This window comes from Anopheles arabiensis, chromosome X, assembly GCF_016920715.1.
Source record: "Anopheles arabiensis isolate DONGOLA chromosome X, AaraD3, whole genome shotgun sequence".
Lineage (NCBI taxonomy): Eukaryota > Metazoa > Arthropoda > Insecta > Diptera > Culicidae > Anopheles > Anopheles arabiensis.
In genome coordinates, this window is record NC_053519.1 from 1,709,242 (window position 1) to 1,733,511 (window position 24,270).

Sequence of the window (24,270 nt, forward strand, 5' to 3'; positions counted from 1 at the left end):
CGAAGCCATACAACATTACCAAGGGAACATGCAAGCTATCAAAGCGAGGAAAATTCCACTGGGTATGCTATCCCACCAACAGATAGCCTCGGGCTTTTTTTTACTAAAATGCGCCAGTCGTTCACTGGCTGCTAAACGGAGTCTTTAAAAAAAATCAGTAAGGTTGAGAGCTTGAGTCGTTAAGAAGTCGTTTTGCGGATTTGTTGCACTTGGGGTTGTTGCAACAAACTCAAATTTATGAGAAAATGTATCAGTCCCCAATAGGTCGCAGAGCACTGCTCACAGGATTTACTGATCTTCTCAGAATGGCAACGGGAGTCCAGTGAAGCCTACGGTAATCATCTACTCGTATAGGAATTATATATTCCTTCTACATGGTCAAACCAGTGCTGCAAAATGTCGCTGTCAAGGTCATAAAAATTCTGACTGAAACGAAATCCATGTCAGCGTCACGTACTTAATTGTGATAATCAAAGGTGATGCTCGAACAGTTGATTACCAATGCATGCTTCGGGGCATTTTTGCGACCAACGCTATGTCATGACTTTTTTTTTTTGCTGTGATCCGTTCTGCAAAATGTCACTGACATAGACAAGAGAAATTCCGGCTGAAACAAAATAATGTCAGTGTCTCAAGCAGTCTACTGTGATGATCAGATGTGATACTCAAACAGTTGTTGCCGCGGGGACACCCGCGAGACTACCCCTGCCACTGTACGAACGAACCATGACGTGCGGGGCACGCATCTGTAGGCTGTTTCGCTCCCACCTGCTGACCTTCCGTATGTGCATCCTAGCCTTCCTGCTGCCGCGCGAATCCCCCGCTCACCAGGGTGACATGTAGGGTGTCTACCATTTACAACACTCACTAGCCGGACCAAATATGTTCAACCCCGTATGCTGACGTACGGGAGAAGAGTAGGCAAAGCGAGTGTGCGTGTGTGTGTGTGTGTGAGAGAGAGAGAGACAAAAAAAGCGCCATATGCCCGAAAGACACACCAAAACGATCACCCCAAGTAAAGGCAGTGTGCGAGAAAAGGAGAGAGCGAGAAAGCGTGAATGAGTATCATCATTCACAAAAACCGAAGCGATTTTCGACAGGGACGCGCGGGATCAATCCGAAAGCGGAGAACAGCCTACAGCCAACAACAACCAAACCGAAAACATAAGGATTCGAGGCCGGGATCATATCGATGAGAAAAGCGAAAGGGAAGAGACGAAAACGGAAGAAAACGCATTACACACACGCGCGCGCGTAAGGAACAACACCCATACCGATTCTAGCGCGTAGAAACGTTGCCGCTTGTATAAGAGTGCTGAGGGGAGACGGGGTGATTGTAAAACTGCTTTCCCTTCTTCCCTTTGCTCGCTGGTACGGTATGCGCTACACAGCACGCCCGACACTTCCACCCTTCGCCGGAACGTACATTGCTTGTGTGTGTGTGAGTGTGTATCACGCAACGAGCCTTTTAGCGCGGTGACCGCGCACCCAACAGAAATGCTTGTGTATTTTCCTCGCCCTCTAATTCTTTCTCTCTCTCTCACTCAACAAATATTAAAATGAGCGAACCCAGAAAGGGCGCAAGCATGCACGAGAGAGAGAGAGAGAGAAAGAGAGTAAGAGAAAAAGAGAGATAGAGCGAAGAAGAAATCGAGAGCGATGCGACAGAGAGAATGAGAGCGAGCGAGCTCTCGTTCTCGCTCTCACTATTGCTCTGCACTCCGTACAGTGCCCGGTTATATCACCGCACTGTTGTTGCTGTTGTTCATCTTCTCGCTAATGCTAGGAGACAGAGAGAGAGAGGGAGAGAGAAAGATATAGAGAGAGCAACGAGGAGTACGTAGAGCAAGCGGGTGTTTAGCTGAGGGGGTGAGCGCAGAGGAGGTGGTCCGTGTCACGTCGCACGTCACCCGGCTGTCAAGCGCAAGCCCAAACGCAGCCACATGAAATGCGCCTGAAAGAAGGGAAAGGAAATGCGAGGAGGGAAGAGCAAGGGGCAAAAGGCAAGGGTGATTGAGGGCTGTGGCAAAAAGGAGGGTTGGCGGTTTCCCGGTGAGCACCACCATCTCCCACCACCCCCGTATGTGGTGATTCGACACGCGCGCGCTCGCCGTATGTGCGCGACACGACGCGCCAATGTCGGCCCCGCACGGAACGGAACGAAGCCGTCGCACGCCGACGACAATGGACCGGAGAGGAAGAGTACCGGAGCAAACGGCTCGATATATACCGTCACAGTTAGTGTGTCCTGTCGGTTTTTCTCCCCGGGTCCGGTCCGGTGTGTGTATCTCCGAGCCCGTGAGTCTGAGGTGAGAAGCAGCAGCAACAGCAGCAGCAGCAGCAGCAGCAGCAGCAGCAGCAGCAGTGGCAATACCAGTAGCAGTACGAGCAAGCAGCATCCAAGCAGCAGCAGCCGCAGAGTAGTGTCGTGCACATTGCCTTGCTGAGTAACTACAAGTACAAGCACATAACGAAATAAAACAAAACAAACAAATCAGACCTCGGAAACGTCACACGAGCGAGCGAACGCCGGCAGACGAACCCTGCCAAAACTATCAACTATTTGGCTAAAAGAAAAAAAAACCCGCGCGGAACTGACTGTTAAAAAAAAGAAGTGCACCATACAATCGCAGGGCAAACAAAGACACGAAAACATAGCAATAGAAAAGTGGTGGAAGTAGTAACAACAATAAAACAACAACAACAATAAAAAAGCCAAACAAACACAAGTCGCCAAGTGTGTGTGTGTGTGCAGGGGAGAGAGGAGTGACCCAAGTTCACTCGCCAGGGGTGTGTGTGTGTGTGTGGGGGGGGGGAAGCTAAAACGTAAAATCGAAAGCAGTGAAATGCGCAGTGAAGGGAAGAAAAGCAAAACAAAAACAAACAAACAAAAATAAAGACCGAAACAAACAGCGTGGTGGTACAACTACTTCGGTAAATAATGGGAAATTGTGCAATACCGCACAAAGCTGCGACCGCTACTTGTAAACAATCGCTACCATTGGGGCTGCTAGCAACACAACATAAACAACAAAACTTTGCCAACAATCAAACGTAGTGAACCATTTTCCCGATACGTTGCGCGAAGAAATCTCGGACGCTGGCTGGTCTCGCCTAGCAGTGCTTGTAAATGGCGGCAATGGGGATCGAGATGGTCGTTGGTCTGCTTTTTTTAGTTCAAATTTCTTTCCAATTGGAATCGAAACATTTCCGCATTTGATTTCCCAGTGTTGTCGGCCCCATTTGCTTAGTTTCCTTTTTTTTATCCTACTTCTCCTATTGCTTTGGTGTTAGTGAAGGGAAATGAGCTTCCCTTGATAAGTGCAAGTTAATATGCGTCGTCTAACAAAGGATCTGTACAATTACACAAGGAGCACGCGCATGCTAGAGGAAGATAGAGAAAGAAAGAGAGAGAGAGAGAGAGAGAGAGAGAGAGAGAGAGAGAAAGAGAGGAAAGGAAATCAAATGACAACAGCTTACCGATTTTTCTCATCCTATCTTGACTAATACGCCCCCTCCCCTCATTCGGGTTGCGTCCTTTCTTCCTTGGAAACACGCACGCACGGCGTTTGCAGCTCTGCTTTTCCTTTTTCTTTTTTACTTTTCCTCGACACTCAACCGCACTTACCTCACCCCTTTTTTACTCATAAATGTTTTAATGTTGCATTGCGCGCATTTTCTACTTTTCCCCCATTTGCTTCCGTGGCTGGGAAATACAGCGAGAAAGTAAGTTTTCCCTCCCTTTCCCACCCTTGCGCTAACCCCCCCCCCCCCCCCCCCCCGAAATGCAGGGGACAGGGATTTACTAGGATACTGTCAGTTGAATTAATGCGTCCTTACCCTACTCTTCTTTTACTTCCATTTTAATTTGTTGTACTCCCGACTCGCAAGAAAGAGGATGAAGAAAAACAAACAAACAAAAAAAGTCATGGTAAGCGAAAGCGAACGCTCTTGGTTGATGTGTGTGTGTGTGTGTGTGTGTGTGTGTGTGTGTGTGTGTGTGTGTGTGTGTGTGTGTGTGTGTGTGTGTGTTTGTGTGTGTGTGTGTAGTTGAGACTCATCTTGTTCGCACGAGATAAGGGCAAAGCGAAAAAGCTGTGAAATAATATTGTATATTTTTTCTTCCCGATGTATGTATGCGTGTGCTGTATTGTGGTTTGCCACCCACTCCTTCCCAACACCACCACCACCTCCGCCGCATCCTACACCTGTTAACACAATGAATGTGTGTATCGGTGTGGGTGCGTTTCAAGAGCGTGACAAGCGAACGCTTGTGTCAAAACAAGGGATGCGAAAAAGGCAACACGCACGCATATATCTAAAAAAATAAATTAAAATAATATATACAGTATATATAATATAAAAAATATATATATACAGTATATATAATTATACACACACACACACACACACACACACACACACACACACACACACACACACACATCATTGTGAGCCAAGCAATACACACGCGCAATGTTTAAACAAACATTCGCGTGCACCAGAAGCGATCAACAAGACCGTATAGAGCGGCGCACAAGCATGATAGAGAGAGAGAGAAAGCGAACGAACGAAGCAAAAACGAGAACGTATCGTGTGTATGCAGTGCTGCCGAGGCAAGCGCACCACGTTGACAACAGCAAGTGTGAGCGAAATGGCCGATCGCAAGAACTTACCGAACGAACCGAAACCGAAACCCCGGCAACCGCACGGGGTACCCAAAAGTGAATGTACAGCGTGCGTGAAGCGATAAATGAGTGAAAGAGAGAGAGTGAGAGCGAGAGAGCGTAAGATAGATAGAGACAGAGAAAGATATACAGAGAGAGAGAGAGAGTGAGTGAGAGAGAGAGATATTGAGGGAGCAAACCACCGTAGGGTCTAGCTCCGGAGATTTAGTTTGTGTAGTTGTTTTTTTTTTAGCTCTTCCGCTGGGGTCCCCGTGTACGGTGTAAACCGAAAGACACATTCTCATCATCCGACTCCGTGTGTGCGTGTATGTGTATGTGGTGCACCAGGGGGTAAAGTGCCGTTTTTTGTTTTGTATCCGTGAACTTCACCATCGCACCATTTTCATTGCTATCGAATTCTAATCGAGGATAAGAGTGTTTTTGTCAAACGTTAGCTCAAAACTGCCGAAATTGCTGAACTTCTGCGGTTCTGTGATTTTCCCGCCTTTCCCATCACAAACCTCCCCACCATTTCTGCCGGTTTGGTGCGCACGTGTGTGTGTGTGCTTGTGTTTTTTTGCTGTTTCTGACTGTGTTAGTGATCGTGCGTGTGTGTGTGTACATTTGCACAATTGTCGCGTGCAAATTAACCCCCTTCCCCATGTCCCTTCTCGGCAGCACCATTTAGCAATCACCCCCTACCCCGCCCTTTCCCTGTCTTGATCTACTGGTTGGAAATATTCACTCTCAAAGGTGTGTGTGTGTGTGTGCGTGTGAGAAAAAGTGTAATACAGTGAAACCCCAACTCTCTCCCCCACCACCACACTTTCCACGGCGAAACTCCAGCCCGGTGATAAGGAGACAATTGACAAGACATCATCGCCCGCGTGAACCAACCAGTGCCAGAACACGCACGGCCCAGCAACTCTCACCATTCAACTGCCCACAACCAACATAAAACTCAGCTCCAGCGCACACACATACACCCACACGCGTGTGCGTGTACCCCGTTTCGGCGCGTACCATGACGCAGTCGTGTACGTGCGTGCGTTCGTGCGAGCGTGTGTAATCAACTCACCATTCCCCCTCCCCCTTTTTCTTCCGTTTCCTTTCCTACCACCCGCGCGCGCGTGTGTGTGTGTGCGGGTGCGCGAGAGGAGACGGGTCTATCCATTCTTCAATACAGGCAAAAGTGAAGGAGAGTAAGTGAGCAAGCAGTGCAGCAGGCGCGCGCTACGCCGCCGTCTGTCAAGTGTGTGTGTGTGTGTGTGCGACGAAGAGAGACGAGAGGAAGAAGCAGGCGAAGGGGTCCGGCTGAGCGCGAGGAAGGAGTTCAAAGCGGCACGCAGTTAAAAACAACCAGTCACCCCTATCACAGACCACCCCCCACCCACCAAACCGGCTTCAAAATGATGATGGTAAGTGCAAAGAACAGGGGGCAGTGTTTGTCCGCCGTATTGTTTTACTTGTTTTTTTTTTTTGTTTCTATTTGTATGTTTCTTTTCCTTTTTTGGGGTTTGATGTTGTCCTCCGGTTTACTCTTTGTAATGTGGTTGATTATTATTCTTCTTCATGCTCAAATTCTCAACTCAAATTCGCTGTGACGCACAGATTTGTCGCCCGATAGTGGCTATTCCTTTTCCGGTACCAAATATATGCCTGCTATGTATGTCGGCACGAATGCAACTGTCAAAATTATAAATCTGTCAACATCTAAAATTCGCCGGAACCGTGTAATCGCTCCGGGGACGGACGAACCAAAGCGCCAATAGGCCACTCGCGTTAAAGGTTGCTTTGTGGTGAACCCGTCACACGCACCGCTACAGTACGGCAATCGTTTCCAGATCAAATCTCGCGCGCACTTGTCTTTATTATAGTTACAGGGTTTTCCAGGAGTTCTCATAGCTGTGGGGGGACGCTATATTGACATTTTCATACGTGAAATGAACTTTATGTAATGGGAATTTGACTTTATAGCACCCTTGTTTGACAAATCTAATAGGAATTTCCAATAGGAGCTGTCCAAAAAGGGTGCCATAGAGTAAAATTTCCAACACATGAAGTTCACTTCCAATAAGAAAGAGTCAAGGGAAGTGTCCCACTCCTATGAGAACCCCCCTGGAAAACCCTGTATAGTGTAAATGACAGTAAATGACGATTTTTTTAATGACTGACCCTCTTCTTACTCAAATTTCCATCCACAGTCAAGGTGAAAAATAAAAGTTGAATGCAAATTTTCCTCTTACAATTTTCTTTCTCCCCCACTCAAGTGATCGGGTTTTGTTGTTGTTGTTGTTGATTTTTCGCCTCGCATCTGGAAGTATGAAAGTGTATGAAATTTTCGAATACGATATCCCCACAGCCTGTCGTACACACTCCTACACGCACAGACATTTTCCCTGCATACAGCTAAGTAGAATCTAAGCAAGAAGCGGCCGTCGGGGATTCATGCCGGAGAGTGGAAAACTTGAGGAAAATGTGTTTGGCCTCACAAATGGGAGTAAACGGTATCAATAGGGAGCGATAGCGAAACGGGGAAGAAAGAGAGCGAAAAAGAGATAAATAGGGAGAAAGAGAGAGAGAAAAAGAAAGAGTGAGAAAGAGAGAGAGAGAACGAGAGAAACATACGGAAAAAGAGCAAGAGGGAGAGAATTATAGGATAACTTCACGACCGTGCCGATGAAGATTCGTTATGGACCAGAGCTGCTTCCTCGGCCCGTTCGTGACTGCTTCGTCGGCCAAATGGTCAACTCCGCTCGTACACTTTGCTACCACACTACCATGGCCACCCTTTTTCGCCACATTTCCACTGTCACTGTTTTACCCAAAGTCATTGTCTTAAAGATGAAATGATAAGGATGAAAGAAAGTTAAGGTGGACTAGAGAAAACTCTCTCTCTCTCACACACACACACACACACACACACACACACACAAGCACACGCAAGCACACGCAAGCACACGCACACAGTCAGTGTCTCGTCAATGTGAGTGCGTGTGCGTTTTCCCAATTTTCCTCCATCGCCGCTCATCTCGAGTTTTCCCCCGGAAGGGTCGGATAGGACGGTTTGATGGATCGCCGGGAAGTGTCGTGAGGGTTGCGATTGGTCGCTCTACGGGTGTGGTTGAGGTTGGCGGGCAAGGCAGGAGCCATAGGGCTTGGCAGTTTCCTGTGCTATTGCCGACGTCCGTCTCTGTTTGCCTTTCGCAATTTGCCGCTCAATTTGTTGGAGGTGTTTGGGGGGAGGGGGTGTAAGGAACGGATGGGGAGGAGAATGGGATAAGGAAGGACTTTCCTCTGCTAGCTCTCGTAGGCCAGTAGGAGTGGTACAAAGATGATGGAGGGGTGGAAAACAAGGATGTCGTTGTGTGGTTAATGGTGTGCGCTTGGTTGGTGCGCTTTGTTTTTCCGCCACTGTAAAGTGTAACGAAGCATTTTTCCAATCCCATTTTCTCTTTCTCTCTTGTTCTCCTTCTTTTTATCTTTCTCTTTCTCTCTTGCTCTCAATACTCTCTTTCGTATTTATATTCAAGGGTGCGTGCATCCTTCCACGGAGTCCTTCTTCCGTGGCAAAACCTTTATTTCCGATGACTGCTACCGACAGGGAAAGGACAGGAGCACAGCACAGCGGAGGATGTTGGAGTACGCGCAGGCAGGACATTTTGCCGCTTGCTTTATCCCGTCCCCTTTGTGCTCTTTCCCGTGCTGTCGAGGGAGGATGAAAATCCCTGAAGACGACCCCAAAATATCAAACGATGCTATTGCGAGCGCTGCTCATTTTATCTCCTTACAGGGTTTTCCAAGTCACTTTCAATTGTAAACATTGTTTTTCACTACGTGAAAAAAGATATTCCACCTCATGCTGATACTTCATTTCCATCATAATAAGTTTATATTTCTTCAGCATGATTTTCAACACTTCATGGGTCTGCTTTCTTTCGTCGGGTTTTGAAGCAGCATATCATCAATATTACTACAATATCTTCATAACTTCTTTTGCACGCGGTGAAAAACAATGTTTACATTCGAATCTGACTAGGAACCCCTGTAACAATTTTTACATTTCAAAGTGATCTGGAAAAGCGTGTAATAATTCTTTTCTTATTACCCCAAATTTCTTATGTATGATTTTCAACACTTCAATGGTATTTGGCCATCGTTTTTTCACCGGGATTTGACACCGGATATCATCATCTGTTAATCGTTGATGTATAGAAAATCATGCTGACGGAATGAAAAATTGTCATGAAGGAAATGAAGAATTAGATGTATATGGATTAATATCTTGTTTATATTCGAAGCTAACTTAGAAAATCCTGTATAGAATCACCCGTAATATTCCGGTGGTGGTAGACTGCATCTCCTCGACGCTAAAAGAGAGCGCCAACCAACTCTTTCCACGCATACACACAGACGCACACGCAGACACACATGTAGCAGTACGTACTTGCGCACGTTGGTGTGTACGGTTGTTGTCACGGTTCCGAAGAAATGTCCGTCCGCCCCCGCATACGAATATCCCCTTGCTCTAGGGGTGGACATCTTGGACTTCTCCTTGGGCTTGGTGGTAGTAGCGCGCAGTAGGCACGGCAGCTACGGTAGTATATAGTGCCGTTTCGCCTAATGGGCAAACTTTGAGTGCGTTCTTCTTCCCTTTTGTTTCGTGCCTGTGTGTGTGTAGGGTGACTTTGACTTTTGTGACTGCTTGGCTACCATGTCCCAATGTCTTCCTGTACATAGTCGTGGTCTGGCACGCACTCATTTCCAAACGTCCATTTAGGCAGCCATTTTCTAGTTTCAGCCGTGCGAGCGAGCGAGCGAGACAGAGAGAGAGAGAGAGAGAGAGAGAGAGAGAGAGAGAGAGAGAGAGAGAGAGAGAGAGAGAGAGAGAGAGAGAGAGAGAGAGAGAGAGAGAAATGATAGTATGCCACAAAAAAACATACTGATATTCTTGGAATGCTGCTTCGATGGACATCCCGAACAAACTTGTTTTGCCGAAACGAAGCCTACAGATGTCCAAACACTGTTTTTCTTTAGACTATTTAGACGTTTTATGAGATGAGTCATGTTTTGGTAGTAATTGCTCCATGCAGGTAATTCTAAACCAACGCGCATTCTTGCCACCACCATCTTTAAACATTCCGCCGGATATATCCTTACTTTGACCCCGAATGTACTAGTCAGAATTCCTCGAATGTACAGTCAGACATTATGTTTGAAATTATTGCCCTTTTCTGTATGTGGTACCACAACATACACATAAGAAATCGCCTAGCACCTGCTGCGCCTAACACCTCTGTAGCACAATGCCAACAATGGTGGAGCACAAGTGGTAGAGCGATCAATTTTGGGTTCTGTCAATGTTATTTTGTAGTTGTATTTTTCCCATACTCTCCTTATACAAAATCTCAACAAGCTCGTAAAAAGCCTTTGTTATGGTAGAAAATGTAAACAAATGTTGACGGGGCTCGCTTTCTGTCTCTGCATCTGCCCGCCTAAAACTATGCAATAGCCGCTTGTGCGCGCCCAAATGTAGGCAACGGGAAGGCAGACACTGACAACAGCACGCGTATCGCGGCGGGAAGAACACGATTTATACTCAGCCGCCTCTTTCTGCTACTTGACGAATAAAAGCAGTATGTAGGTGGACAAGCAAAAACCAGACATCACTTGAGAGATGAATGCAGTCGCGTGAGTCAAAGTCTCTATAAACAAAACAACCGAAAGGAGAGCTAGTAGCATTGGGTGGGCGCGTGAAAAATTTAGCATTTCATCGAATGTCATCGCAGGATGACAGCTGGGTATATACATTTAGGCGTGAAATGTTTTTGCCATGTTGTTTTTGGTTGTTGTTTAACGCTTCACGGCGTGAAATTGTCTCGATATGTTTGGTTGCTCGGGTAGATGTAAAGGTGTGAATTGTTTGCGACTTGTGCGCGCCGTTCCACGCAGGACTCTCCCTCCCCCTTCCTTTGACTCTCTGTGTGTCGCGTCATCTCTTAACCCGCGCAAAACCTTGACGAAGGACTGAAGGAACGCACGGGAATGGATGAGTGTAAATTGCTAGCGCATACAGAACGCGCCACCGCGCCATCATGCTACCATCTAATGCGGATGTCACACGAGGCGTAAACTTCCTGTCAAAAGATTACAGGGTTGTATGGCTGAAATCCTATTTACACCAAAGTTTACGCTTCGTGTGACGTCCGTGTAAGCAGTAGTGATGAGAAAAATGAAGTTTTTGTCGGAATCAATTCCAGGTAGCTCCGCAGTTTTCTGGAATCGATTCCGGATAGTAGGTCCGGAATCAGTTTTCGGAATCGACTCCGGAATCGGCTCCGGAATTGGAATCGACTTCGGAATTGGTTCCGGATTCGGCTTCAGAATCGGAATCGGCTCCGGAATCGAAATCGGTTCCGGAATCGGAATCGGTTCCGGAATCGGAATCGGTTCCGGAATCGGAATCGGTTCCGGAATCGGTTCCGGATTCGGAATCGATTCCGGAATCGGAATCGTCTCTTTCGAAAATTTATCTGTAAAAGATCCATTCTCATGTAGATTCCCGGACTGATTTGGTTTCTAACACTTATTTTTTCAATTCAAGAACTAATTCACATTCCGAAGCTAATTCTATCTCTGGAGTCAATTATGCTTCCGTTATCGGGGCAAATTGCGATTCCTAGGTCAATACCAATTCCGTAGCCGATTCTGATCGCGGAATCGATTCCAGAGACGACTCCGGAATCGGCTCCAGAGTCAACTCCGTAATCGGCTCTGGAAGGGACTCCGGAATCGGAATCGACTCCGGATTCGAAATCGACTCCGGATTCGGAATCGACTCCGGATTCGGAATCGACTCCGGATTCGGAATCGACTCCGGATTCGGAATCGACTCCGGAATTAATTGCGAACTCGGAATCGGAATCGAGTAGGTCCGATTCCTAGCTCCCACCACTAGTAAGCAGGCCTTTAAGGAAGGGGTTTTTGTTACGGGAGTTTCGGGGCTTTTGTTATGAGAGTTTCGGGGTTTTATGGGAGCCCAGGAAAGTTACCCGACGCTCTAGCGCAAATCGAACACGACATCGAACATGAAAAATGTATGGGATTTTACATGTTCGATTTGTTGGTTATGTGCCTGTACGACCTGTGCGACAACGGGAGTCTTTCGAAGATTCCCCCTCCCTGTAAAACAAAAAAACATACACACTACATATATATAACAAATAACAAATATATATATATAGTGTATGTATAATATATATGTATGTATCAAACCAACAATAACAACAGCTAAAACAACCCGACCACGTGTAGAGTCAGCAGCGTATTGGTGCCTGCACGTTGCACTAATGTCAAACCCGTGCAAGAGCTGTTTTTTTTGTAACTGTTGTGCCGGTCGGAAGGGTACAGAAATAAACATTCCGCTGGATGTTGGGCGCGCGCGCGCGCGTGCTTGTTTTTATTCGTCTGCTTTGCCTCACCCTCGTCGTGCGCTTTTTTTGCTCGCGGTATCTCGTTTCAATGCCTCAGCATATTTTACGCAAATTTTACCTATTCCATTTGGCGCTGGAAGACAACAGCGATTGGTGCCGTGACACAAGTGTGTTCAGCTGTAACGTATTGCCGGTGATGACGACAAATCGCATTCCTTCTGCCTTCTTTGAGCTGACATTAGCAAAAAGATTTGTACTGATGATAGTATTAATGTGTGTATTCATTGCTCTCAGGTGAAACTACACAAAAGAGCTTCCAACCAACAATTGCAAGATACGCTACGGTGTTGCTTGCACGCCACCGCACGTCTCTATGTTAAATATGTCCTCTTAGTCATGGAAAAGTATTCCACTCCAACGAGTCGAGCGCACATCAAGCTCACCCCCCCCCCACACCCTCCCACACTTCATTCTGGGCAGGTTGTTTAAAACTTTGTACTTATAAATTGCACACCGAAACTATGCGATGATTGCGGTTGAGTGTGTTCCTTTCTAGCTTCCACCAGCATATGGATGATTACACCATTGTTTTTGCACCAAGTGTGTATGTGAGCGTGCGCGTGTTTGTGTAGTTCTGCGGACGATAAAACGGTGCGACACACACAAACAAGAAAATGATTCTGTCTAACGATATCGATTGATTATCGCTCTTATCGTATACACCTCACCGCAATTATGGTCCTCTCGTCATCTCTCTCTCTCTCTCTCTCTCTCTCTCTCTCTTTCTCTCTCTCTCTCTCTCTCTCTCTCTTTCTCCCTTTCGCTATCTCTATGAGCTGAACTGCAATGTCTTTTTTTCTAATGTCCTTTTTTAAAATGGACCGGCTGTGACGTCACCGTCAGACAATGGACATCGATTATCAAAACCGATCCACAGGATCTGGATCTGTATCGATTTTTGGTACACGGGGGGCGGCCTCCCTGACAAACCCAAAAACAAAAAACAAAATGGTCGGTGATAATGGGCTCTGCCCTTTTCTGTAGGAGAGAATTGCTAATTCACCTTCTCACTCACCTTCTCGCTAGGGACACGGGGGTAGTGGATGAAAGTGCCGGGATTAATCGCGGACCACCTCCGGGTGGAAGACTTTTACAGGGTTTTCGCATCCAAGATGTTTTTCAACAGCTTCAAAATGAAATTTCAGTTTTAACACATGATTTTCACACACATCACAAAGAACTGGTAAACTCAATCCAGGCCTCTGAGACGTGTTGAAAATCATGCTGAAGAAATTAAAGCTTATTATGATGGAAATGAAATATCAGATAGATGTGGATTAACATCTTGCACACGTTGAATAATAACGTTTACATTCAAAACTGAATTGGAAAACCCTGTTATCATAATGTTTTTGTCGTTTTAGTTGTTTTTTCCGTTCGAGGCTCGCAAGACGAACCTTTTCGAAGGCCACCCTTAGCATGTCTGCGTGTATGTATGTATGTATGTATGTATGTATGTATGTATGTATGTATGTATGTGTGTATGTGTGTGTGTGTGTGTGTGTGTGTGTGTGTGTGTGTGTGTGTGTGTGTGTGTGTGTGTGTGTGTGTGTGTGTGTGTGTGTGTGTGTGTGTGTGTGTGTGTGTGTGTGTGTGTGTGTGTGTGTGTGTGTGTGTTTTCATTCTAATACACTTCTACTACCTCCCACGTCCCCAACCGTCCCATGCTAGTGGGGGGGGGGTGAGACAGACGATGGAGGTGACGGTCTCGTTGCCATCGTTTTTTCACTGGGATTTGAAGCCGGATCTCATTACCCGCCGACCATTGAAGTGTTGAAAATCATGCTGAAGAAATTGAAAATTATTATGATGGAAATGAAACATCTGAGTGATGTTGTGGAGAGTTTGCCCGTAGTGAAAAACAATGTTTACATTCGAAATTAACTCGAAAACGTCCTTGTATTGGACGCAGTCGCATGCGCAAGAACAAGAAACTGTCGCAATTGGGCCCGAAACTCCCGCTGGCCTCCACCACTCTAGCGATGAAGCAGACGAGGCAGGGCCATATACTGCGACAATGTTCGTTTTGTTGCAAATCCGCACATTCGATGGGTGCGTATAGCTTCTGTTTTTCTTTTAGACCGAAGCTAACTAGAAGACATGGTTAGTTCACATGCTTAAACCATAGTTCACCAAGAAAAACTAGAGTTTTGCTGCGTAAATCAAAGTTTTATTTTATTTTCACGTTCATACGCCATATGTCTGTTTTGACACGCAACGATCTTTCGACAGGTTCCTCCGAAAGCTCGCCCGAAAGCTTCGAAAGCTTTGCGTTTGGGACTTTGCTATTCTAGCAATACTCTATCGATTTTTGCTTTTATTAGCAATTAATTCCATCTTCCCCAGGCAAGTGAAAAGCTACAAATAAAGCAACAAAAGAATACTTTTGGATTTAGCTAACTGTTCACCAATAGTTTTGCGGCACATAACGCCCGTAGCGAGCACGAACGAAAGCACCCTAACCCGTAGTGCAAGCTCCCAATGTTTTCGAAGCTTTGGCTAAGCTAACGCCACACAAAAGTTCCGCCTTGCGAAGCTTTACGCCGGCCATCAACAATGGTGGAAGCTCTTTTCGATGCAAAAGGATGCGAAAGCTTTCATTATTCTTAGGGGGGGGGGGGGGGGGTTTAAACGTGCTGCATTCAGGATGCGTCGGACAGGGGGTGAAAGCGATGCATGATATCACTGTACATCTATTTTATTGTTTTGTATTGAGCATTTGAGCGAGCATTTGCAAAGAACTTGTTGAACTTTTTGAACAAAAATTAAAATAAAATGATAAAAATTTCAAATTTTATTAAAATTAAAAAAAAAACAACATAATTCAAATAAAAATGTAGAAATCTTGGTCTGCTGGTGTTAAACATTTCAGGGAAAAGGAGATGTTTGAGATATTGAAGTCGACAGGGGCACACCTATCTTGCCCAACACACTGTTGCTCAATTGACTTGATTGTGTTTTGTGTTGTTTGCTTTTCTCCTGTATTCCTTCTTCTTGTTCGTCTTCCTCTTCTACGGCTCATTACTCTGAAACCACTCGCGCCCTTCGATTTGCCCACCAGGCAGCAGAGATGCAGCAGCGCGTCTGTTTGGTTCTATTCCGGTTTTGTTTCTTGCTTTTTTTTTCTTGGTTTTTTTTCCTATTTTATTAACGTTTAACGTTTACCAGTTTGTGTGTAACCATTCCCTTCCCTTTTTCAACGGTCGGCTTTGTTTTATATTCTTCTTGGGGTTTCGTTTTGTTTTCCATTTCGTCTTGGCCCCTTGGCTTTTTTTTTGTTGTTGCTTTCCGTTTGCGTCTCTCCTTCGTTTTAAGGCCAAACATCCCTGGGTTCTCAAGGGTATAGGAGAAGATTTCAACTGCAAGGTTTGTTGTTTTCTTATATGTTTTGTGTTGCTTTTCTTATTATCTTATTCCTCTATCCACGGTTATTTGCCCGTTTCAAGGAGCGTTCGCTTTTCCCTTCCCTTCTTTGTGTTTTTGTTTCGCTTCGGCTTCACTTCCCTATTCCCTTCCCCCCCCCCCACCCTCTCAGTAGAACGTTTTAGTACAATGCAAACGTTTCTGTGGACGTTTTATATTGTTTTATTAGATGACTCGCCTCCGGCATTCCGTTGCTCTCTCCCCAGCGGACGTTTTCACCCCCCCCCCCTCCCCCGGGCCCCCCGGGCTTTCGAGAGCGTCGTCCCTGTGCTCCTTCTTTCCCTTCTGCTTCTTTCTTTCGTTTTCTTTGCCACAATGGTGTATTTCTCGTGCTTAGTCTTCTTCTCGCGTAAAGCAAAAGGCACAGGAAAAGGTAAGAAAGCATAAGGAGCATGCGGGAGGAAGAAGAAACACCAAAACCGACGCCGTTTGCCATTTTCTTCTCTCGCACGCGGTTCACAAAGTTAAGTTTTCGGGCCAAGATGCAAGATTGCGCGCGCGCGCGCGTGTGTGTGTATGTGTGCACACGATTTTAGTTTTATATTCAGCCCGTTTTTTTTCCCCTGTACCTTCCGTTTCCAAACGGCCGTACTCACTCTTTCTGACCCCTTTCGGGGAAACGTGAGCCAAACACACACACACACGCACACAGAGTTCTTAGCTTGTGCACGCGCGTTCTCACGCTGCCAGGGCATCGTATTAAAAAAAAAAAAACAACGGTTTTGCCAAACGAGAACCGTTCCATTAGGCTGAATTGCCGTAGAATGCAATGGTTGTGTTGGGTGTTCGCGTAAACTATGCAACACCAAACTCCCTAACACCCTAAGTAAACCGAGGGATAAACAGCGCGGGAATGCGTCGGTATGTTGCCTTACCGCCGGCCTTCACAGCCACGCACACACGCATGCAAAACTCGTCGCAGATGGAAGTGTTTTACGTCCACGCGAAGTTGTATGACAATTTGCGATGCGTTCATCGGTTTGTTTTACGTTTTAAGTTTATTTTTTTAATCGCGACTGATCGCTAACAATAATTGCTGTGTTATGGCTTGATGTCTGTTTGAGCCACCGAAAGCTTCTGGCAGGCAGTGGGACGGTGCTCTTCTGAGAGGTGCAAATTCTTAGGGGAAGCAAGCCGTTAAAATAAAACGTAAAAAATATAAATTTTATGTATAAATATATTTTATTTATTTATTTATTTATTTAATCATTTATATTTACTCTACTGTGTTTCTTGACCTATATATTGTTGATTAGCCGGTCTCGTAGTACAGTCGTCAACTCGTACGACTTAACAACATGCCCGTCATGGGTTCAATCCCCAAATAGACCGCGCCGCCATACGTAGGACTGACTATCCTGCTATGGAGGGGAATCAATTAGTCACTGAAAGCCAAGCCCATAAGTGGGTACAGGCAGGCCTTGACCGACATCGGTTGTTGAGCCAAAGAAGAAGAAGAAGAAGATATTGTTGATAATGCGCTTTAAGCCTTTCTTTAAAATATAAATGCACTTAATGTCGCAAAACATAAAAACTGCCAAAAGAGGAAGTGTGCGTCAATAACGAAACCCTGCAATTGCTCTCAAATTATTTGTATTCTTTTTTCGTGCATCGCACATATTATAACACCGTCCCTAGCCTGGATGCCACCAGTGGCTAACCCTTAGAAACGGACGTAGACCAACAATGTGAACAAAACTACAATTGCCAAACATGAGAGAAGAAAAAGAAGCGAAGTCGTCGCCATTGCTTGTCCCGCGTACCGACGAGATTCGCAAACACACTTGTCCCCCCCCGTGTGCGCACACAAACACGAACAAAGGATCCAACAAACAAATTTCCCTTCTTCCTCCGTATTGGCGGGGAGGGCACCGGGAGGGTTGGCTTAGCTTAGCTGTCCTGCTCGCACTCCCACACACCCTCAGCCCTTGCATGTACTGCAATGCCTTCGCAGGCGGTAGACCCGTAATCTGTAGAAGCAAATCTTTACTACACTATTTCTCAATGCCTTGAACAGCCTCAGGCTCACGAAGGAACGAACACCAACAAGAAGTTCAGAGCATTTACTAACAGACAAAGCAATAAAAAGAGACCCCGTGAGAGAGAGAGAGAGAGAAAGAGAGAGAAAGCGCGCGCGCGCGCGTGTGTGTGTGTGTGTGTATTGGTGTGCGTCTACCACAGCAGAACACAAGCAGATAGGCCCCGCGTTGTAGGTGAATGTGGAGAGATGAGGAAAGTGTGAATTTGAATTTTGCAGGGTTTGTCTCCTATGCGTGTGTGATTTCTGTGGCGCGAAAAACGCGCAAAAGAAACGCTCATTAACCCTGTCCAATGAAGTAGACGCACCAAAAAGGCACAAATGTGTATTCGCACGACAGCAGAAACGGGAAGCGCAATAACAACCACCCAGGCTTCTTGCGGAACATTATTTTCTTATTATTTAGCCACGTAAGCTAATGTGAAGCAACCAAACAAAAAAGGGCGCTGTCTTCCCTTTCTCTCTCTCTCTCTCTCTCTCTCTCTCTCTCTCTCTCTCTCTCTCTCTCTCTCTCTCTCTTTTCCGCGTGCGCGCTTGTCCCCCGGTGCGTACGTTTCTTTCCCCCTTTTACGCTTGCGATTGCTGCGCGCAGTGTAGCGCGACCTTCCAACCGGTTTGCAGCTTGTAAACCGCACCCAACACTCCCCCCCCCTCCCCCCCGCGTTCCATTCGTTCTGCTCAATTCCTGTTGGAGTTTTCTTTCTTTTTTTTTTCTTCTTCTTTTTTTGTTGTAATGCGCAACGAAAAGAAGGGGACCCGGTTCTCTGCCCCGCTCCCGCCATGGCGGGATGAACGCTTGCACAAAGGCGACACACACACACACACACACAAGCCCTCAGCTCAACTCTGTAGCACAAAAGTGCACACACACACACATACAATACTTTTATACGCAGTAGAGAAAAAACAAGAAACACACAACCCCTATTATTTCTACGACGCCGCTCCGTTGCCTCCGCGGTGTTCGTCGGGGCTGGACAACAAGCGAGACACTGTGTGTATGTGTGCGTGCGCGCGGGCTTCCATGCGACAGAGAAGGGCTAATCGACAGAGCAGCAAACCCGATTCAATAACCTTTTCGGGGGGTGTACAACCAAAAAAAAAAAGAAAAAGAGAGGGGATCCGGGATAGCTAAAGAACGTGGATAGCGACGAAAGCAGCACCGGTACGAAGGGATATAATCGGCAATCGGCAGAAGGGCCAGCAACATCAAGGGGTGCAAGGGAGAGAGCAGGGAGGCCATAAATTATGAGCGTCTCTGGGTCTGGGCTCCGGGCCTCTCGTCCGTCCCTTAATGTGTTCCTGCCGCCCCGGTATAAATCGGCTGGTGTGTTGTCCTTCCCAATTTTGTTGTCGCTGGTTGATTTTGTACAATTTCTACCTGACAGAATCGTATACATATTTCCACTATTCCGAGCCTGTGTGCCTGTGACCCTTTTTTTTTGATTCTGTGTTTGTGTCTCTTCCTTACTTTCGCCCTCCTTGCCGGGCACACGGATGTTCCATTCTTTTACCTTTGGGTGCCACTGCAGGAGAACAATTTTGTACGGGGTCGCGGATGGAAATTGCGTTAAAAAAAATTAAAAATGCGTTTCTATTGGAATAAAACGATAAAATTAGTTTTTTTTTTATAACAATGAAATTATTTTTGTACATAAAAATAAATTGAAAACAAAAATTGAAATATGCTGAAAACCCCTGCAAAAATAAAATAATCATAAAACAAAAACAGAGCTTGTTGAATACTGCTTGTAGAGACAAAATAATTATAATTAATTATTAAAAATGTGACACTTCAGCGTAATATGTCCGGCACAAGTCTCGGTGTGAGGGTGGATTCGTTCATTTCATCGATGTGTTAAAAATGACCGGCTTTGGCAATTGTTATTCATCTTTTTTTTGTTTGTTGTTTCATTGCAAACAAGCAAGATAGGAGTGTGGGGATGGAGAAAAGGAGATTAGAAGGGAAGCTGTGTGCGCGCCCAAGCGTTCGCAAACGATGCTGACGACGTTAGTGATGATGCATACATCTACACAACGATTGCCCACCCGAAGCGGTAGCTCTCCCAAGGGGAATCCGGGGCACAGCAACCACCACACCGCGAGCACTTGTTTTTTCAATTTAATCGATCGAGAGCTGCTGCTGCTGCTGTGTGTGTCGTATGTACGCGATGGAGCACATTTTAAACGAAGAAGAAGAGGAAGAAGAAGGAGCATTAAAATAAAGCGAATGCGTCAGCGAATCCAGTGAAGCCGAGGGAGCAGTGCGCCCTCTCGCTAGTCGTTCCCTTCTCTCTTTACACTTACCCTAGTGCGCTTGAGCACTGTTCGTACATTTGAGAGAGAGAGAGAGAGAGAGAGAAGAGAAAGAGAGAGAGAAAAGGAGAGAAAAGAGAGAGAGAGAAAGAGAGCGAGTTGTTGTATAATGTAAGGGTTTGAGCGGGTGCTTGGGCTGCGTATGGATGGTCGTATGAGCGGAAAGGGGACGAATGGTGTGCTTGAGAGAGGGGCGAGAGGAGGTGAGAAGGAAGAACACACATGGTGTGTGCGCGTGTTGAACCGTTTTGGCTTGTACATGTATTAGTAAATGTATGACCAACAACCTTCAATTCCCCATTCTCTCTCTCTCTCTCAAACATTACTCCAACCGCCCCATCCGCCCCTTGCTCAACTTGTTCATCGTGTACTGCGCAGTTAAGGCGAAAGCATGCTGTACAAAATATAACATGTGTATGTGTGTGTGTGCTTGTGTGAGTGTGTGTGTGTGTTCGCACGATGGTGCAAAGTCACACACATATATTTGCACACCTTCCGCCACAACCGAATTGCTGCTTCATTCGATCGATGTTCGGCAAGGAGCGTGCCATAAAACTGACATAGCTTTAGGAGGAGGTGTTGTGGGTGGAATGATATATGTATATATATGTATATACACGTCAATATATATATATATATGGATGCATCTCTGCTATGACCATGCCGGCTAGAAGGTGCACAGTGTGCGTGCTCTAACGCGGCGGAACAAAAACCCGTTCTTTCCGCTCTCAGCTGCGACGCGCAATCGTTGCGTTGGCAGAGGGATAAGGTGAAGGGAAAGCAATGCCCTGGCTGATGCCACAATGGCGGAATACAGCATCACACCATAAGAGAGAGACAGAGAGAAAAACAGAGAGAAAGAGACAGAGAGAAAGAGAGAAGGAGATAGAGAGAGTTTGAGAGGGAGAGAATTAGAAATCGAAAGCTACTAACGCTCCTGATTGATTGTGTTGTTGATTGATTGATTGGCTTGGAACGCGTAGATTTGATTGTGTTGTTCGTTCCGTTACTCCGGCATTCGAGCTGTCTCGCTCGCCGAAGGCTCACGTGTGCACGCACACGAGCAAGGAAAGTCAAAATTGTACATCCCTCAGCATCTTTTCTGCTGTGTGTGTTGGTGATTTTTACTTTTTTATGGCTCACACAAACACACACACACACACACACTCACATACATACATACACACACACGCGCACACACACATACATAGATACATACATAAATACATACATACATACATACATACATATACACATACATACATACATACATACACAAACATTGCTTACTTTTTACTTGCTATAGGTCATTATTATCGGCATAATGATCGCTGTGCTTGTTTGCATATCGCACGTTCTGGTGGTAGTTAGACCGGTTCGCTTAAGCCTCCTTCCCACGGTCAATTATTTGGAATGGCGTGCCCCATATGCTGTCGAATTGCTGTGGCAAACGTGCGCTAATTCACACACCACCACCGCACCAGCTATGGGTGGTTGAAGCAACGTGTCGGAGAGGGGGAGGAGGGAGGCAATTCGCAATGACAATACAATACCGGCGGTAAATCCAATCATATCACATGTGTGTGAGCGATGTCCCTTTTTTCTGCAATGCACTGTCGCATGCCGATTGTGGGGTCCGGTCCGCACACCGACAGTGAGAGAACGAGAGCGGTTGGTTGGGAAACCGCACCGAAAACCGCGGTTTGCTTGCTTTTCCTCTCGCCCCCGGCAAGTTAGTTACCGGAACGATTTTGCCGGTTTGTTTGCCTGGCGTCTCTGTTTGACCCATTGCATTCAGCATTTTCAATCTCCGTTCAATAACGATCAAAACACACGCACACCTGCTATGGATTCACTGCTTCCCCGATGACGCTCCCTCCCAGCTGCCTCAAAATCGTTCATTACCGACATTTTCACGACATTATCACAAATAATTTTGTGGAAAAATAAATGCTACATTTTGCGTTTGTGCAATAAACAATAAACGATGAATATGGAACAAATGAGCAATGATGTCATAAATAGTTTCAATGAAACAGCAAAGGTCCACCTTGATTTTGTAAACCTATGTAAACCACCATCATGTTGGTTTTGTGGTTGGACAGTGGTTGGATTACGCAGCCGTTGCATGCCTACCGGAGAAGACCATCTCTAATTGTCATTTATAAAACGGGACAGATTTGATGGCTTGTATTAGTGATGGGTAAAGTTGGCAAAAATCCAGAGTCGACTCCGATCCAACTCCGATAAATTCGGAATCGACTCCGGAAGGTAGGTCCGCGATGCAATATCCGGAGTCGTTCGGAGTCGTCCGAAAAGGCCCGGAGTCGCCCGGAGTCGGAGTCGTCCGGAGTTGGAGTCGTTCGGAGTCGTTCGGAGTTGCCCGGAGTCACCCGGAGTCGTTCGGAGTCGTCCGGAGTCGCCCGGAGTCGTCTTGAGTCGTCCGGAGTCGTCCGGAGTCGTCCGAAGTCGGAGTCGTTGGGAGTCGTTCGGAGTCGTTCGGAGTCGTACGGAGTCGTTCGGAGTCGTTCGGAGTCTTTCGGAGTCGTTCGGAACCGTCCGGAGTCGTTCGGTGTCGGAGTCGACCGGAGTCGTTCGGAGTCGGAGTCGACCAGAGTCGTTCGACTCCAGACGACTCGGGACGACTTCGACTTCGGGCGACTCCGGACGACTCCGAACGACTCCGAACGACTCCGGACGACTCCGAACGACTCCGGGCGACTCCGGACGTCTCCGACTCCGGTAAAAACGATCGTGCGGCCGGCACAGAATAATGACAGCCGCCAACGGCACAGTCTGACGATGGCGGCAATACGGCGGATGGCATAATGAAAGCTTGAAACCTGCAGGATATTGCTTGGTATCTCGGAAACGACATGGAAATATAGCGCCTGGATGATGATGTTCAGGTCGGTTGTGAGGACATCGAGAATACAGACGATACCACTCAGCAGCAAGAGTTAGCAAACATTTTCTCAATGTTTTCGTTAGCAGATTAGAATTAGCATTGGTGCGTCCGCTACGTTGTTTTGTTTACGCTGGCGATGCTTGTTATGACTGTCAAACGGCGGTACCGCTTTGACGACCCAGTTACATGTGATCAACACACAGCAATACGGCCTTTTTGGACTGTTACACGTGATTTCAAATATATCCTTGTAGTTATCGATATTCGATAAATGGAGGAGTTTAACATGATCCATATTTAACCCTTTATCGATTGCAACTGCTTCGCAGTACCAATGAATTAGGAAGGAATTTGTTTGTTTGATAATGGGTTAACTACCATCTGTGATTGCAAACTTCCGTTCAAACTGCATTCTATTATCCTTGTTTTTTGCTGGTTGACGTGTACCGGGGAGCTTTATCCTCGTGTTGTACAGGTAGTGGTGCATGAGCGTAAAGGCGAACACGCATTAACTTTCGCAGCGGTGTGCCCCGGGGTCCATAGACACATGCCCGGCTAAACCAGAAAGGTGTGTGTGTGTGTGTGTGGCACTCATGTTTATTTGCTTGCTTTTTCCTTACAACCAAATGATGCATTATCTCGTCTCACGGGAGAGGATAGTGTCAACACAGCAACAAATAATGTGAAATTGATAAAAAAAAGAAGAAGAAATTAAAATAAACAAAACATAACAGGAAAAAAAGAACCATGCTGCTGCAACACACAAACGAATGGGTGTCGATGAGGGCTTGCATCTATACTTCACAAACAATCGTTTGTGTTTGCACGCTTTGTTGCTTGCGCGCTAAAGAAGCTACCAATACAAACATGGATGGTGCCTTTTATCGCCGACAGCAGAGCCTTTCTGTGGGAGTGTATATATATAGAGAGTATATATATATATATATAGTTGGTATATCATATATATATATATACATCACCTTCTCTGAAGTTTTTTTTGAGGAGATAATTTTCTTTATTTTCGACTGTTACTCGACCAGCAGTGGATTTGTGTGCGTTCCTGTTTTTCGATATAACTGCGTGGCGATGCGTCATTTTTATATTCTCCACCTCTCTCTCTCTCTCTCTCTCTCATAGGCTTGCTTGCTCTCTCTCTTGTTTTCCACTTCCATTTTTTTATAGAGATTTGCTATAGCGAGGTCAAAGGTTTTTCTATCGCCTTTATGTAGGGACGATGGGAATGACGCATTCCATCCGGAAGGTGAGAGAAAGAGAGAGAAAAGAGAGAGAGAGAGAGAGAGAGAGAGAGAAATAAAAAAAACAGTGACATGCACCAACAAAAGATGCCTTAAGTGGGGAGTGGAAGCGGTGGCTGGCTGGTTACGGGATGGATGGGGGCTGGGTGGAAGCGGTTGGGGGTTAGTG